Source organism: Ambystoma mexicanum, chromosome 3q (genome assembly GCF_040938575.1).
Source record: "Ambystoma mexicanum isolate Mex_15411 chromosome 3q, UKY_AmexF1_1, whole genome shotgun sequence".
Taxonomy (NCBI): domain Eukaryota; kingdom Metazoa; phylum Chordata; class Amphibia; order Caudata; family Ambystomatidae; genus Ambystoma; species Ambystoma mexicanum.
Genome location: NC_090926.1, coordinates 740,780,028 through 740,795,184, shown reverse-complemented (window position 1 = coordinate 740,795,184; position 15,157 = coordinate 740,780,028). Strand labels below are relative to the sequence as shown.

At 48.3% G+C, this 15,157-nt stretch overlaps 1 protein-coding gene across 1 annotated transcript in view; it reads left to right on the top strand.

Annotated features, from left to right (window-relative positions):
• SPHK1 (sphingosine kinase 1) overlaps positions 1 to 15,157 on the top strand; it is a 231,694-nt gene that overhangs the window by 100,540 nt on the left and 115,997 nt on the right. The gene's annotated exons all lie outside the window — the stretch shown is intronic.

Sequence of the window (15,157 nt, the reverse complement as noted above, 5' to 3'; positions counted from 1 at the left end):
GGAGTCGTCCTTTAAGGACTACAGTTTCCTATTCTGACCATCCAGAATATTACATTATGCTTTTTTTTGCCAACTGTCCTCCTGTGTCCCCTCCCCCAAAATAAAAGCTGACCTGGAGGGGCTGGGGCAAAGCTCTTTATAGTCCAGACAACTGGATTCAGAAACTAGCTACCACCATCAATCAGGGTCCTTCAATATCATCTTACCTTCAGAATAGGTTTGACACCCTGCTCTCTCGCATAAGAGTACCTATCCAAACTGGTGGCCAAAATTGCTGCCAGCTGTTTAGCTCTCCCTCCCTTCTAAAATCATTTGGCATGACTTAATTACCAGGAGCTCATTTTAAGGTCCGCACCCCCACTGCAACTGATGCCATACAAACATACCTAATGCAATATTAACCCTGACCGCCACCTGGTTGGCTCTTGGAGGGTCATGTGACACACTCCCTCCCCATTCAGTTTCTCCCGGGCATCCAGCCCCGCGTCCAGGCATCTGTAATCGATGCCCAACAACAAAGGTTTTATTTTCTGGCCAGTTATGCCTAGAAGGGGCCTTCAGCAGAACCTCTTGATTTAGACAAGGTATTGTAGTCCTGTGTTCACCTCCCCCCAAAACTCTGGAGTGCAGACCGTAGAAATGGTCCCCTTTCCCTGTTCCCTCCTGCTCTGCCCCACTTTGGTAAAGGTCAGACCCACCCTCTGCGTCTGACCGGAGTCTGCCTACCAAGGCATACCAGTCTGTGCCCTCTCTGCCACTATCATGCTGCCCATATCCACCTCCTAACTAACCTCTCGCTAACCTTTACCTGATGACTCCATGCACTTCACTGCATAATCGCCCCTCCCGCCAACATTGATTATCTCCTCCCTCTTCATCCCAATCCCTCTTCATTCAACAATGACCATTGTCCCTCAAGGAGCACTGCCATTTTCCGTTCCGCCTCCCGGCACCCTCACTAAACTCACTATGAATCTTGAATGCCTATTCTCTCTGTAACATTTCCTTCCTTCCTGATCACTTTAAATACCATCACCCCCATTTTACTTATATCGCTGTCACTGAACCATGGATCTCCCCCCCATTCCATGACCAAACCAATCTTGCAGTCTTGTACCCTGACTCTGCTACCCTTCTTCACTCCTCTTACCTATCTAGATAAGGTGGTGGTGTTGGCTTCAATCAACAAATCCAGCCCATCCGCTCCCATTCATTTTAAATATGTTACAATTAAACATTTTGCACCAATGCGCTTACTGTGAGCCTCCTCTCCTGATCTCGGAAACCTCAACTGTCTCAACCTCTTCCATGGTCCCGACCTCCTCCTTAAATAAAATCCTATTGACATTCCAATCATACCACCTGCCCCCCCCCCCCCAACATGATGCAGGACCACAATCTCCAGCTGAATCGTAGTGTGACAGCCCTTCTTACCTTGCCAGTCCACCATCCTGAAGCCTCTTGAACCTATCTACCTCGTCACCTTACTTACTTTTGGTGCACCCTTTCACTCATTACCCTCAGACCACTTTCTTCTTCATTTCACTGTCCCTCCACTCTCCCTCCCTCCATTCTTAAAATCACTAAATGAATTGGCATTTCTGTTGTTCACATCAGCACTGGTATCTCACCACCAGAACCCCCACTTGCTTCTTTCCTCAGGCTCGCCAATGCATAAAGCTTGGGTCTCACCAACCATCCAATGGATGAGGGCAACTGTGTGCCTCAAGGTGTGCTACAGGCGCAAAACCCAATTTGTCGTTCTTTGATGCCTTCAAGGATTCCCTCCTCTCACCTCTACTCTATAGTCAGCCAAGACCAACTATTACCCCAAATTCCCTTTCTTTCTTCGCTCTCATCCTTCAGGTGGTAACGGCCACGCATTATCATCAATGCTTGCCCGCTGAGCATTGACGCAGCTCCTTCTCATTTGCAATCTTTGAGATATGGGCCACGTTGCATGCGAACCTCTTGCCTCACTTCCCCTCTCATCCTTTCTTCTCTCCGCCCCCTCACAACGACAGTCTCCTAATGATTGGACCACCCACCAACTGGCTCAGTTAAGTTGGCCCCTACTTTGTGTGGCCAACCATTCCTGGGCCACTGTGGAACCCTTTTGCAGCGCATACAGTCAAGAAGTTGGCCTGTCCTTCAGTTACCGCTCACCTGTCCAAGCTTTGACCTTACTTTTGTATTTGTCCACCCCGTGTTAAGGTGCCAACTGTAATTCACTTAAAGAAACACACCACTGGGTCCTGTGAAATATGTCCATGGAGAGTGCATCTCTCCTGCCCTTGCCCTCCTGTTAGAGGTCCTACAAGAGTCTTTCCTTGGCTTTCTCCTCTTCACACACCACACAGCTCTACTCCAAAACTCACTCCACTCTTCCTAGGCTTCAACCTAGGGCAGGACACCATACTGTAATGGGTGTTAATTTTCTTGAACTCAAGAACCACCTCTACCAGCTCCCCACCCATGACTACAGGGACCTGCCTTGGTGGAACCCTCTGCACTCCGTGCACCACCTCCCTGGGTAAACATTTCTCATCGTTTGGTTTCTATTACCGTCTTCCTGCTGACACGCCCTGATCTTTTCCTCGTCACCTCTGAATTCTGGGCGGATTGCCAGCTGCCTTTTTGCCATCCTTAATTGTGTGGTGTTAAATATGCCTTTTACAAAACTCCTATAAGAGGAGAGAAACTCCTCTTTCCCCAACGTCCATGGCCAACCCCTCTTCCGCCCCCAGTCTTACTTCCTGCTAACCTCACTCCATCAGCCAAGGCGCGTACCCTATGGGATCCCTGACCTGCGGCCTGAAAATGAATCCATTCACCGCCCCTGTGGTCGCCGGAGTCCACCTTCTAAACCCAGGTTTCAAGTCGAGGGTACACGCGGGGGGACGGAGACCACCCACTTAATTCAGACGGTGGACCTAGTCCCCTCCCACCGTCAGGTTTGTAGGTCGGACACTTCACCACTGCACTATATACACTGAGAAAAAATTAACAAGTAACTAAAAGTGAAATGTCGCATTTCAGTACTGCAAGTTCCAGGGAAAACATTTGTATTGGTCCTTGGAGTTTAAAGCATGCACACCTTCTAAGGTTTTCAAAAGCACTTTTAGAAGAAAATATCCTGTCTTGGTTTTTTGTGTGTTGATTTTATGAAAGGCAAATGCCATTCGTCCTGTTCAGTTGGGTTGATTATGCAAAACCAATTTAATGAAATGTGCATATTCCACCTTGATATGCTAATTTCTGGCGGTGTCACATCCATTGCGTTTGTTGATGAGTCCCCCCACTTTAATTTTTAGGACTTAACCTCTGCGAGATCTGCACACACCTCACTCGCTGCTCTGCCGAAACTGTGATCTCTAAACTAGACTATTTCTCCAGCCTACCACCACCTGGCCTGCCTCTCACTTCAGCGTGCAGCAGGACAGTGTCGATGGTTTTATACAAAATCGGTTCCTTTTCAAGTTCCTACTCCCTAGTCATTGCTTAGTCTCGGTCCCTAATCAGACTGCAACGACCTCTACTCGGGCTCTGCGCTCCACCACTCTAAACAGCCAGCCTCACGCTGACCCAGGACACCGCCCGCTTTTTCTCCTTTTCTCTACTCGCACCTCCTCAATGGAAAGCTCCCTTCCCCTCGTCCCTCAACATTAATGCAGTTCAACTTGTGAACGTTTTAACCCCTTAAGTGCCAGGCTATTATGCAACTCTATGCAAAAAGGACGAGCATACTCGTCCTTGGCTAAAGAGCGGTCTCCGGCTTCACCACAGGCCAAATGGACATAGTTTATGCATGTATGTTCAAGTCCTTATGCACCACCCTCTCGCGGCTTGGCAGACATAATCCAGCTGATTAAAAAGATGTAAAGGCACTGCGAATAGGGCCTGGATCTTCGCCTTCGCTTTTGGTAGAAGTGCCTGACCAATCATATACCTTCTTTCTCCTCTTTTGTATGGTCGTGTCCTCTATTTTCAGATGACACCGGTAGCTCCTTTCCCTCTTTCACACTGGTCCTCATATATTGCTCCTTGCCTACCTGCTACCCGCCAGTGATCTCTCTCAGGGTGGGGGAGGGACAGGGGGGTGCTCTGCACTTGCTGGGCAGAATGTGACACACTGGTTTTAGACCGGAGGAATGTTTGCCTAGACTGGAGGCCTGCTTCCCTTTGGTTTAGCCTTTCTCCCACCATCCTTCACATCTGAGTGCCCACTGCCACTCCCACTTGCAGACTGGATAAAGCCCTCTTAGGGTATAAACTTCCTAGCAGCCCCGTTTCTTGGCTCGGGCGGAGCGGGCGACGGCCCAGGGCGCAGAGCTACACAGCTCAGGCGGTGGGCGCAGTAAGGGGCCCACCCAGAAAGCTGCTGGATGTGCGACTGGCTGCTCTCTGCCGACTTGTGGATGCGTTCGGAATATGCAAACAAAGGAATGCATATTCCAAATGCAGCGTGTGAGGTGCTCTGGAGTCTCACACCCCTGTGCCCCTCATTCTTTGTGCTGATAGCCTTTGAAGTGGGGCAATTTAAAAGTGATGGCTCACATAACAAGCCATTCTTTTTACACAGTATGTGCTTAACATTTCAGTGTTAAGAGCTGAACATGGGGAATTTTTATTCACCAGGCCAGCAAAAGTATCAGTTAGCTGCCCAAACCCATGCATTCTTCAAAGAGAATTAACGTGCCACGCAGAAAGGTTTTAAACTATTTATTTTGATGTCTCTTTGTTTGACACACCAACACTTTTTTTTACATAGATTACTTTTTAGTAACATATGGCGCATCCCTGGGAAGGTTAACTATAATTGTCTGAAGTATTCTAGTAGCTGCTTTGGGACATGGACTAAATGCATCCATCCGCTCAGCATAAAAGGTCTTTCAATTGTCTAAACAAGCCAACCACTGCCTAGTGCGCACACAAGATGGCAACTCAATGTTACCTGGCACCTTGATTAGGAAAGTAGAGTTCATTGTGTGTCACCGTGCAGACAGTAGTCCGTGGCAAATTAGTGCAGTGATATGTTTGCGCTGCACAAGTCACCACCCTCTTGGTTAACCGTGTCTTATGTGGTGCTCCCTTATGTAACAGAACATATACCTGTTTTTGTCTGATGCGTCCAATACAAAGCACACTGGGATATTTTGTGTATGTGGCTTTGATGAGCATGCCTTACTGTGCCCACAATGAAACACATAAAGCAATCAAAGAAGTTGCCTAAAATGTGTAAATCCACGAGGCCAAACGCCCTTTCTACACTGCCACACCATGATTTTCACTAGCTGCAGGCCAGCACTAATAAGAGATGCTAATGCCAGCTCTGTTAGATAAAGCATGGGCTTGCTCTTTTTTGCCGAAATAACCCCTGAGGCGTGCGTAATAGTGAGGAGGCAGTGGCTGAGGAACTGTGGACCCTTTACCATGCATCAGAAGCCGGTTTTGTTTAAAACGCGTCATAAGCTTATTACTGGTCAGGCTAAAGTTTGAAAGAGGTACAATCCTTTCTGTGTAGCCTTTCTATGCATTGTTTGTTGGGCCTCTCTTGTGCGGTATCATGCCCTACCTGTAGATATCATTCCCTAAGGAAGTTTCTGTATTGGGGTTGGACATGCCCACACTGAGACCCAGCCCTCCCTCCTCTAAAATTTTTCAGAAAAAGGAAGCAAAAGAGCCCTTGTACCCCATTTGAGTGGCTGATGGTGCAGCCATTGTATACTCTCATCCAAAAATGTAAGCTGTCGAAATGAGCATGTATGGTTCATGGTTAGAAACATTTTAAAGTTAGGGTGAGTATTGTGAACAGTGATGTGAGCACCAAGCCATGCGTCAGTTATGAATTTAGAGATTCACATATACAATCCTTTTATCACAGACTTGTTTTCAAATGTATAGATCTCTGATCACTGTTTAAAGTCCTGAAATGCTCTGTGATTTAATGCAAAGCATACCGGAATCCTCATTGGTGCTATTGTCCCCTTTCCCACTCTCAGAGAGGTATTTTGAAAGAGTACAATAAGAGTGTACCAGACTGTCCATCTTGGAATGATAACCTTCTATCAGAAAATAATTCATATGGTTAGTCTAGTATTGCCCCTTGCGAAATACAAGTGAGGTGGTACGAACAGAACACCTGCAACACAGGGTAAGGTCAGTGGGCCCTTAGACCCAGGTAGACTGTTCAACCACAGTGTTCCTGTACGGACAGTATTAAACTGCATTCAGGCAAGGCCATCCCTAAGAGCAGGTGACAGAAAAAACATTTACTTGGGCAGCAACACCTGTATTTTCACATTAGAATTCTTCTATAAAGTACTTGAATTACAATGTAATGAAATCATCTTCATTTATATAGCAATTATTTATTCATATTGAGGAGGGTTTTTGTCACACGACAGAGGTGTAGTTTGGGAATGCCAGTCGGGGGAGGGGGGGGCATTCTGATGTTTAACCTTGGGCACCAAGCTGGCACATGAGTCCAGTCCATGTTACTCCTTAAATCACTGAGGGGTGAAATGCATTGCTGGATCACCCCAGATAAACACCTATGATCCGCATCAGGTGCATTAACCAGCTGAGGTACTTTTCAAATTATCTATTGTTTGTATTTACCTACGTGGAGATGGATGGAAAAATGATGTTTGTATATGAGAAACCTATTTTTCTGGCAGAGAAAGTGGAGTAAGATTCAAGGCTTTCAATTAATTGCTACTACCGAAAGCCTTCCATAGCATATGTGTTTCCACTCGTTTGTGCCATTACAGCCGCATCGGCTATATGCAAATGCTTCTTTATCCTGCCAGCTGAAGCTGGGGACCTGCCTGAACTGCTGGGCCATGCTACCCCCCCCTTCACGGAAACACAAGCAACCCCAGCCATGTTTCCGCCATGTGGTCTAGCACCCAGCCCCGTCAGACTGCTTCGGGTTAACCGAGACTGATTGTATGAAATGGCTCCCTAGGGCAGTGCCACTGGTTGAGAATGATTCCAAGCCTTCCTTCCACTTTTTTGATGTTAGCTTGTCTCCTTAAATATGAGTATGCTCCGGCCAGCAAGGATACCTCGCTTTTTGCAACTAGGGAATGGCGCTGCGTCTCGCTGATTGGGTCCAGCAAGGCTGTCCGCTGCTGAGGGTCGTTGGTGGGGTCCTGTGTAGAAGGGCGTTGTTCAGCAGTTCAGGGCTGGCTGCTTGCAGTGGTGTTACAGGACAGACAGCGCACATGGGAGTGAGAGAAGAGAAAGGGGTGGGGTTAGCTGAGGAAAAGTCAGTATGCAGTTGATTTGAGAATAAAGTAGATGATTGGAACTCTTCCGGTGTCGCATCCTTATTTCCAGAGGCCAGCGCAGCCTAACAGCTGGTGACGAGGCCATCTCCAGCGACCCAGAGCATTCCCAACTGGCGGGTGATCCCACCTTGCCAGCCTGCGTTTCCAGCTCTTGATCCATACGCTGTCCGCGTACGTGCTGCATGCCAGCGATCCCGTGGCACGTGGATGGTACTATGCCCAATCCTGGGCTTATGAGAAGTGAGACCGAGCGCTCCCCTTGCAATGCCCCTCCTCCTGGGGCTAGATACCATGGGTGTGACGACACACGTGTGCATATGTCCCTGCTGATCTCCCTCTCTCCATTACCAGCGATCCCACTATTATTACGACCCGTTTCCTCCCCATGACAGTAGTTCTACACTATCCAGACTTTTGAACACCCGGCCGATCAGATTCTCTGGGAGCACATGCAATACCCTGCACTCACGCACCAGCCACGGAAAGGGGGACATAAAAGTGCCACATGCACGCCATCAAGACGAAGCCACCCGGACATGGTCCTTTTCTTCTTTTTTTGCATTAACCCTTGAGGAGTCCTGGACAGTGAGACACCCTAAAATGAAAGCAAAGAGAAAAGAGTGGGTGGCAAAACACCCTGTCTGCCACAAAAGTAAAGGAAGGGTGCCAAAGCAGTCGGTCAGCAGTACACCCACAGATACCCGTGTCCATGTCCAACGCACAGGTCGCACGTGCACAGGTACAACATTCTTAGCTAGAGGGAACCTGCGCAGAAGGGCGCCCATACCTCAACTGCCACACCTGCCACAATGCGCAATCAGGGGTCACCGACCCAGACACCCAGGTCCAAATCGACCCTGTTTCGCATGCCACTTCCCTTTCACCATAACCCCGCAGGTGGACAAAGGCCTGCAGTGGGTCGAGTGGATGGAGGACTTTAATCATTTCGTGAAACCGGAGAGGAGGAAAAGTCACCCAACCTCTACGACATGTTTATCAACCTGGCCGGCAGTGAAATCAAGACCATTGTCAAGACAATTCCCCCAGAGGATCAACCGGATTACACTAATAAATGCCCTAAATAAGAAGCTTGTGATTGAAGCAAATCGAGACTATGAACGTTACATGTTCAATCAGTGTACACAGAGAGTGGAAGAGACGGTGGATGAGTTCATCACCCACTTGAGAGTAAAGGGCATGTATTGTCAGTTTCATGCATTCTCTCTGGATGAGGCAATATGACTACATATGATAGAGGGATGCCTGTCCCCCAACCTCAAGAAACAATTGCTAAAGAAACCTCTCTCGATCGAAGTGAGCGAGCTGGCGACAATTTTTTGAGGGAGTGGATGCACTAGCAGCTTCCATGACTGCCACCCCTAGCACAAAGCCAGACAAAAGTGAACTCATTGTGGTGATTCAACCAACATCCCAACGACCGGGAGAGAGAGGGGCTGCACCCTACAGAGGGGCCAGCCAGACAGGGCCCAGACCACAGAGGCAGTGCTACCGCTGCAGCATGGCCTTCCCACACTCAGGAAGCTGCCCTGCACTCTCGCAAAGATGCGCCAATTGCAGAAGAGAGGGACATTTCCAGTCCGTCTGCAGGAAGACTGTTCCCTACCCCGAGAATGAGTCAACAACCACAAAATAGGATGTATGGTTGAGCCCCTCAAAACCCGACATACCAAAACAGATTTTACCAATCAGGACCACTCCGATATGTCAGAGCTGTGGAAGAATACCATCCAGCGGACCACGCCCTGAGCTAGAAATACTGTGACCAGCCTCCACAATTTGAAAATGTATACGACGGACCCCCTCAACCATTTCATAACTATAATGACCAAGAATTTGCACCCTCGTATGGAAGAGACGAGTATGATCAATCATACTAGGATGAATATGTCAACCTCATCCTAGATGACCGAGAGGCCAGGGAGGCACCCAGGATAGCAATCAACATCGGTAACAGACAATTTATTTTTCTGGTCGACTCTAGCGCCATCGTCAACCTTATGGGTGAGCAAGAATTCCTACAGATTATAGGGAAACCGACGCTGGCCAACGTCAAGAATTTTCCAATGGGGTGCGACACTACCCCTACTTCAAGCACCAACTCTTGCACAGGGGTCTGACTGTAGCCACAATCATCCATGTTATTCGGAGCCTGATGAAAGGGCGATGCCTCCTTAGCTATCATGCTGCATCCTGCCTGGGCCTCATTGATATTAGCTATCATACTGCATCCTGCCTGGGCCTCATTGATATCCACTGTCTAGAGGGTGAAGTGATCCAGTCAGTCGCACTACCGGGAGACAGGGAGGAAGGTGTGTACATGATGAACGCCATCCCCGCACGTCAGAACCTCATCACAAAGGTGCCGATCAAGGCCGAATTCCCACGTTTGTTCACAGGACTCAAAGGAGCTCCCATAAAATTGCACATTGGCAATGCCGTCCGGCCCGTTCCCCAGCACCCCAGAAGGTTTGGGTTCCAGCTACAGGAGGCTGTTTCAAAAGAACTCAACCAGTTGCTCAGCAACAGCATCATCGAGCCGGCGACAGGCCCGACCTTGTGGGTGTCGCTGTTGGTCATCGTGCCCAAGGATGGTGGCTGTGCGTAGATGAGGATGGCAAACACTGCCATACAAACGGAACGTCGCCCTTTCCCGTGTATATAAGACATGGATGTCCAGCTCAACAGATCTGTGATGTTCTCGAAACGGGACCTGAATCAAGGGTATCACCAGTTGGAACTGTACCCTTATTCTAGGGGAATCGCCATGTTTGCCACCCATGGCGGTCTGTTTCGCTACAGACGCCTCAATTTCGGCATCTCTTTGGCAGCTGAACATTTTCAGGAAGCAATTAGGCAGGTGATTAGAACGATTTAAGGAGTGCTGAACTACAGTGACGATATACTTGTTTTCGGCACATAAAGAGAAGACCACGACACTGCCCTACTTGCAACATGCTGAGCATTTCAGGAGGCCGGGTTGACATTCAACATCGCAAAGTGTTGTTTCAGAAAGACAAAACTGAACTTCTTCTGACACATTTTCTCTGCAGAAGGCATGGCCCCAGACCCCGACAAGGTTAGCACCATCTCTAACCTACAAGAACCGAAGCAAGTGGCAGACGTCCAATCTTTTCTAGGGATGGCCGGCTACTGTGCACGCTATATCCCTCACTATGCGTCCCTCACCGAGCCTTTACGACGCCTGCTGCAGAAAGAAATATTGTTCGCCTGGTCGGCTGAGTGTCAAGAGGCATTTGATTCCATCAAGACGGCCCTGACGGAAGCCTGACGCCTGGCATACTTTGACCCCAGCTGGCATACAGAAATGATTGTAGACGTAAGCCCTGTAGGGCTAGGAGCCATCCTTGCGCAGACAAGTGGGCCAGATACGCACCCCAGACACATAGTCGCGTATGCAAGCAGGGCTTTGTCTGCCCCAGAGTCTGCATACTCGCAGGCTGAGAAAGAGAGCCTAGCGGCAGTCTGGGCTTGTGAACATTTCCATAATTTCATCATCGGAAAGAGGTTCACGCTCATCACGGACCACCAGGCACTGTTATCCCTGTTTGGGAACCCGCGCACAAAGATGCCGCCCAGGATAGAGCGAAGGGGCATCAGATTGCAAGAATATGACTATGACATCATTCACAGGCCTGGTGGGGATCACAATCCAGCCGACTATCTGTCTCGTCATCCAGCGGGTAGGTCGGTCACCAGGGAGGGTGACACAGAATATATCAATTATGTAGCCACTAATGCGCATCCACCGGCAATCCCGCTCGAGACGGTTGTGAACGCATCTGCGGCCAACCCATCCAGGGCACTTGCCATCCGTCTGATGTGCAACAACAAATGGAAGGACTATCGGCACGCAGTTCTAAACCACCCGGGGGTGTGCATAGAAGAACTGGACAGAGTAGCAAGGATACACCCTGAACTTGCTGTCAAGGACCATGTCATACTGCTAAGGGGGTGTTGACTCGTCATCCCTGCCACACTATGAGCGTAAGTGATCAAAACGGCGCATGAAGGGCATCGGGTGCCGACAATATGAAAAGACAGCTGCGGTGCCATGTTTGGTTCCCCTTCATGGACTCACTGGTTGACACCTGGGTCAAGAACTGTCTAGCATGTCAGTGCACGGCGAGGGCAGAAGCCCCCATCCCACTACAACCGAAGCACACGCCAGACCAGCCGTGGGATAGAGTAGCGGTCGACTTTTTTGGGCCATTGGAGTCAGGAGAATATCTTCTGTTGTTCATCGATGAATATTCGAGATTCCCCATTGTCAAGAAAGTGGTGACTACTGCATATGCCTAGGTGGTTGCAGCGTTCGATAAGGTACTCAGCAAGTGGGGCATCCCTAGGACCGTCATGTCAGACAGACAATGGACCCCCATTCAATGGCCACGAGTTTGCGGCATTTGCCAATCACATGGGGTTTGCCCACCAAATGTTTACCCCCAGATGGCCACAAGCCAATGGAATGGCAGAGCGATTCATGGCCTCTCTCAAAAATACAATCCAGAGAGCCCGCATGGAAGGCTCCAACCCCCACTAAGCTCTGTGCAGTGTATTTCAGTAATCTCATAGCAATCTGCATAAAGCCACCAATAAGACGCCAGCAGAGCTAATGATACGGTATGAGGTTCACACCTGCATCGTGAGACACCCGTGGACACAGAGATTATAAGAAGGGACACTGAAAGGGAAGAAAGGGCAAAGATGGATACAGATCTAAGAAGAGGAGCAGTGCCCAAAGACTTCCAAGTAGGAGACGAGGTCCTTGTGCAACAAGCAATGATGAAGGAAATGGATGCACTGTATGCCCAGATGCCACTCAACATTGTTGCCATCAAAGGTACCATGGTGACTGCCCAAAATGCAGATCGTGAAGTCACGAGGAATAGTTTGCAATTCAAACACCTCATTAAAAGGGAGGACAGCAAACTACCTCCCCCTGAGCCAGATTCTGTGCCAAGGGAGCCACAGGACGACCCGTGGGTTCCCCCTGAGGAGGCCCGCCAATGGGTGTCGGAGCCAGTCGAGCCGACAGGTGAGACCATGCCCGGCGAAAGAAGTGCGAGACCCCAACGCATGATCAGGAGACCACCTCTCCTTGTAGAAGAGTGTTAAGCCGGACGTTTGAACATTTGTCTGGGGTGATGTTACCGGCCTCTGTCCCTTTAAGGGACAGAAAGCTCACGTGGGAGGGAGAGAAGAGAAAGGGGAGGAGTTGGCTGTGGAAAAGTCAGTACGCAGTTGATGATGCATGATGATGATGATCTAGCCAAAGATACATCTCAAATACTATTACTAGGTGACCTGAATCTTGGTCTGAATGACCCTGATGACAAACCAGCACAAGCTATAGCTAACATGCTAACAGAACATGGCCTAATCCAAAAAGTGCTTATCCCTACCCATAATAAAGGTAGGACCTTGGCTTGGAATGCCGCCTTGAACTGCAATACCACCACCACCAAAACCACTCCTCAGCACTGGACAGACCGCTACCTCATTGACTTCATATTATCACTCAATAAAGAAGTCAGTAAAGAAAAAATCATGGCACCACCACTGCCCACTAGAGCGAAAAAAAATATAACTCCTGACAACCTCCTACCACTTCTACTATCAACCCTCAATGCTCTCCCCGACAACCTAAATCCAGAGTGCCTGGTAGAAAGCTACAACAATGCCATGAAGAAAGGACTAGACATCATTGCCCCACTAAAAATGCAAAACAGCAAACAAGCTCACCTGAACACCTGGTTTACCCCCCATTTGAAAGAACTAAGAATGCGTAAAAGGAAACTAGAAACCCAATGGCGCAATACCCCCACAGAAGAGAACAAACTACAACTTAAACTTTTCCCAAATAACTACAAAAAAGAACCTATTTAATGAAAGAATCGAAAAATCCAGCTCCAATACCAGGGAACTATTTGCTATACTAAGGGAACTAGAATCCCCCCATGCCCACAGCAGACGATATAACTAAAGACAAACAATGGTGTACTAGCATCCAAAACGCTCTAACCAACAAAATCAAAACTCTCCAAACTAAAATCGCACTGAAAAAAGACTCCCTAACCACTAACGAATCATCTCCTAGCAATAATGCCAAAATAACCAACCCATCATGCCCAAATCTTTTCAGATTCGCTAAAATCTCCATCCTAGAAACAGAAAGAGGTATCGCTTTACTTAAACCATCCAATTGCAGAGGCAACAACTGCCCACCCCAGATAATCAAGGATGCTGCCAGGGACTTAGCTCCCTTCATAACCGAACTGATCAACGCATCCTTCTCTTCCAACACCATACCAAGCAATCTCAAAGAATCTTGGGTTCTGCCTCTCCTCAAGAAGCAAACCTTAGACCACGCTATTCCCACTAATTACAGGCCCATCACCACAGTGCCTTTCCTGTTAAAGATAATAGACAGAGTAGCATACCTACAAATCCAGCAGTATCTAGAAACTCCCAAACTACTAGGCGCCCACCAATCTGGATTCAGACCACAGCACGGCACTGAGACGGCCTTAATTGATCTTAAAACCCAAATCGGTGAGATTAATGACAAAGGAAACATCGCCATGCTAGTCCTCCTTGACCTGTCAGCGGCCTTCGACCTGGTAGATCACACAGTCCTGTGCGAACACCTGGCCTCGGCTGCCCACTTCTCAAAAGAGGCCATAGCCTGGATCCAATCATTCTTGGACAATCGAACTATGAGAGTCTTCTCTTCACTAGCCTCAGCAGACCCCATCAAAATAACCTGTGGTGTACCCTAGGGCTCCTGCGTCTCCCATACCCTCTACAACATCTTTACCAAGCCCTATTTGACAAGTTGGACAGACTGGGTGTCACATACACCAATTACGCAGATGACACCCAGATCCTCATACCCCTTTCGGGCAACTTCGATTCAGATACGGCCTTGGTAAACAAAATATATCTCATCATTCAGGCATGGATGGCCACATGATGATAAAACCGAAATCCTGCTACTTAGTTCCAACGCCAATCTAAAAAAACTCCCCTCCAACTACAAGGCATTCAACATTGATGGCAACACCATCACAGTCGCCAACACAGTGAAAACTCTAGGCTTTCAACTTGACTCAGCCTTGTCACTAAAAAAACAAGTAAACTCACTAGCATCCTCCACCGCCTACACGGGCCAGCTAATCAGGGCAAATAGAGCATTCCTCTCCCAAGCTACCTGTATCATCATCGCTAATGCCCTAATACTCTCCAGACTTGACTATTATAATGCCATGTACCTAGGAGCCAACAAATACATAACCGACAAACTTCAAACACTGCAAAACAATACACTCAGAACAGCCCTTAACTTAACTTACCCTCCAAGGAACACATCTCCAACAAAAGAAGAGAACACAAATGGCTCAAAATCTGTGACCGCATCTCACTCAAAACGGCATCCCTCACCTTCAAATGCTTAAACAATGGAGCGCCCCCCTATCTCGCAGCCAGAATAGCAAAAAGAACTTCCACCCGCCCCACCAGAATGATTAACTCTCACTGCCTTCAGGTACCCAAATTCAGACAAAAGAAAACAGGTGGCAGTAGCTTCCCTGTCATGGCTGCTCAACATTGGAACGCTCTCCCACTCAACATCAGAACAGACCAATCCTACCACAGCTTTAGGCGAAACACTCTCACCTGGTTACGATCTAATGACCCTCATGACTGAACCGTGCCCTCTCACACTAACAGACCCTAACCAACCTGACTGTATATATGTACATTCCTTAACTGACCTGCTGAAATGTAATTAACTATATATATATGTCCTTTCACCAGATTCT